A 3841-nucleotide genomic window follows, 5' to 3' on the forward strand; every position below is an offset into this window, starting at 1 on the left:
TCCGCCAAGATTGTGTTCATAAGACTTGGATCTTAACTTGCTGCGTGTTCCACGTTATGTTTCGAAATTCTCATAAAGGTTTCGTCTCAAATTCTTGCTAAAAACAACTAGATATTATTACATGCATTCCATATTATATTATATGAAGATAATGAATCCTTGTCCAATGTATTAAACCTTTCTTTTGACAAACTCAAGGTGAGGTAGAAGTTCTTAGGAAAAAGAAAGTCGGTTATACCCACGTGAGCAAAGTGAAAGATCTTATTCTCCCCTTTAGATTACATGCATAATGTATGATAAGCAATCCTTGCAACCATGATGGACTTATCAGGAAACAGTACTTGACACTCCATCGTTAATACAATTCGAAAATTGGAGTCTTAGGGTCAATTATTTTGGAAAAAAGAAGAAAACTAATGGGATCTCAAGTTTTTTATACTAATTGGAGTCTTAGGGTTAATTTATTCTTCTTCATATATGATATAGATTAGCTCACAATTGCTGATGTGACAAGTTGTTATTTATAATTTAGAAACCAATATCAGTGATATTGGCCAAAATGATAATTAGTAATAAGTTGTCAACTCAACTGTTGTAAAAATTATCATGTTTCTAACATTATTAATTAAGATTATAAATTCAAATACCATGTTAAATTACCAATAGTCTCAAAAATTTATGATGATAAAAAATTATATATATATATATAATCACTCAACCATCACTTCAACGATTTTCAATATTTCTAATCACTTCCCTATGTAGTATTTAATTGCTTTATTCAACTGCTTCCATTAAACAATTAAAAATTATAATTTTCTTATATAAATAATGTTTCTCACAAATTCAAGATCTAACTATATCCACAACAAACATAATCTATCTCTCGTAGCTTTAATTAACTCTCAAAAAATCTTTAGCAATTGAAAATCCTGAGCAAGCAACCAAAATTGGCCTAAAAGGAAACAAAATGGAAGTACTTAGGGGTGTTTGCTACAATCTATGCTAAATAGAATGGTATTAATGCAATTAACAACAAAAATCCAGAGAGAGACCAAGAAAAGGGATGCGAATATCAAGGGCATAGATAGTGCAATCCTCTTGGGACTTTCTGCAATCTTGAAGTATCGCCAATTAATTGGCAAGGATCGTCAGTTATGGTAGTGGTTACGGTGGTGGTGGTGGAAGCGTAATTCGAGAGCTTCCAGCTGGGGCATTTTGGGGATTAAAAGACAGCGGGAGCACTGCCTTCTTTGTAGACCATCACACACGTCGATGATTCTCCATTAGAGCGCGTTGGCAAAAGAATCACCAATAGGAGGAGGAAGATGTGAAATTTGAATGATTCATTCATTTGCTACCGTTTGGGAAATTGAAAATTCACCATTAGGTACTGCTATTTATATGAGAAATTGAAACTTTTTTGAGTAAGTAGGTCAGTGGTGAGCTACAACGGAAACTATTATTATTATTTTCTTCTAAAATCTTGTTAGTTTAGTTCATTCATTACTTAATTAGTTTTCTTTTTTCCTGTTTTTGTTTACCGAATAGAATTGGAAAGTACTTATAAGCCCACTTATTATTATTATTTTTTTACTATTTGTGGGCATCACTTGAGTCATTTATTCATAAAAGCTTATATGGGTGCCCAAAAGGACATGATTTAAGTGGAGAAACAATCTCTCTCGTAATAAATAATTATACAAATTAATCGTTCTTATAGAAATTAGAAAACACTAAATACTCTATAGATCCAATAAATAAATATTGTTAAAAAATCACAAAGGTGAAATATACTTTCATCATTTCAAGTGACTTGAAATGATGAGGAACCTATTTTAGTATTTATATTGTTGACTACTATGAGATTTTTTTTAAGAGGTTTTTTTTAAGGATAAAACTAAAACTATATTGTCAAAATATTAAGTGATTTATTAGTTGTTAAGATAATAGTTTTTGTAAGTACGATTTAGTTACATAAGTTTTAAGAAATTTAAATGGACTTTGGTGATTAAAATATTAAGTCAAACCCATTGTCTTCAAATAACAAGGCTCTATAGCTCAATTGAATAGCGTCTTTTTTTTTTTTTTTTTTTTTCATATAAATAGAATAGAATTTCACCTATAACATCTATTACATAATAATTGCTCTTATCATCAGACTAAAATATCAATCGGTTTTTAGTGTAGATGTGGTTCGAATCCTAGATCTCTTATCAATGACAAGAGACTTTATCAGTTGAACAAACTAGAATATATTGGTTGGCATTTTCTTGGTGTTTTCAATGAAAACATTTAGAGTTCAAGCCTCTTTCCCTTCTTGTATTTATTGAAATTATCAATAACAAAAAATTAATAGAATTCACTATCATATGAGAGGAAGGAGTAACTATCATTGATTCACTAAAATACATAAACTATTCAATTAATTTTATTTTTCAAGAAACTAAAATTATTCAATTATTGAACTCATAAGCCCAAAAACACATCTTATCCCAAATTAATTTAAAATAGCAAAACAATGCATCCCATATTTCAATCCTTAAGCACACCATCAATCCCAATTGATAGAAGAAGTACAAATATTAAAAAATAAAAAGTTTTTGGAATGCAGAAGAAACCCCTAGAGAGAAATAGCCTTATAGCTTGATCAGGGCACCTTCTTGAAAATAGCCCATACAATATCAACGTAGAGTGGTAACTGTTGTATGGCAAAGAAGACTATCGGCAGGCATGTTGCTGTATATACCGAAAAGGCCTTGTCTTTCAATTTATTCTTAAGCATAAAGTAATGTCTAGCACAAAAAGAAATCAACATTGATGTAATGGATACAAGGAGAGAAGTTAAGCCAAGTAGAAGTTTATTTGGCAAGTCTCTATGAAAATCTTTTTGTTCATACCAAGAAGTGAGGATGGCAAGAAACGAGAACAAGGCAATGATGGAGAAGCAAAGAGTGACGAGTGAGGAGACAGCGAAGATGGTGAGCATCGAGTGGCTTTCAAGGTTTGGTGCCCCATTTGTTTCATTGAAGCTGCCTGGAATAGTGCTCGACGAGGCAAAGGCAACGGTTGCAATGAGAGCAGCCACAACTGAGCAAGATTCAGAGGTTTTGTTTAGCCACTTGCCTCCACTTTTTACTAATTCCTCATGTGTTTCATTGAAGATTTCTTCTGGGGTCATGCCCTCCTTGTTAACCTAATAGCAAAAGTGTTGCGGCATGTTGTCTTTTACAAACTGCGTGTATTAATATATACAAATAAGAATCACTATTGGATATACACCATTGTTTATTTCTTTAAAACCTTCTCCCCTCTCCCCTTTGCGTGTGCGAGCTAAAATACTTAGTATTAAAAAAAAAAAAATCACTAACTCATGCACAACAATTTTTTTTTTTAATATTACTATTTTAAAAAAAATTTCTTAAATATAGAATTTAATAATTATGGTGGTTATTAATAATCATTATTATGAATGTGTTTATATATTAAATTATCTAGTCTACCATTTAAAGAAAATAAAACATAGTAAAATTTTAATTGAGGGTGTAAATATAGGAAATTAAATAAAGAATCCTTATAAAATTTAAATTCAATTAATATATATATATATATACACACATATATAACAGAATGATGGAATAGAAAAATATGGGTTTTCAAAAGTTTATGTGTGGCAACATAAGAAGAAATTAACTAAAGCAAAAAAAAAAAAAAAAAAAAAAAAAAAAAAAAAAAAAAAAAAAAAAAAAAAAAAAAAAAAAAAAAAAAAAAAAAAAAAAAAAAAAAAAAAAAAAAAAAAAGAAAAAAAAAAAAAAAAAAAAAAAAAAAAAAAAAAAAAAAA

The sequence above is a fragment of the Quercus suber genome, unplaced genomic scaffold (genome assembly GCF_002906115.3).
Source record: "Quercus suber isolate HL8 unplaced genomic scaffold, Cork oak 2.0 scaffold_268, whole genome shotgun sequence".
NCBI lineage: Eukaryota > Viridiplantae > Streptophyta > Magnoliopsida > Fagales > Fagaceae > Quercus > Quercus suber.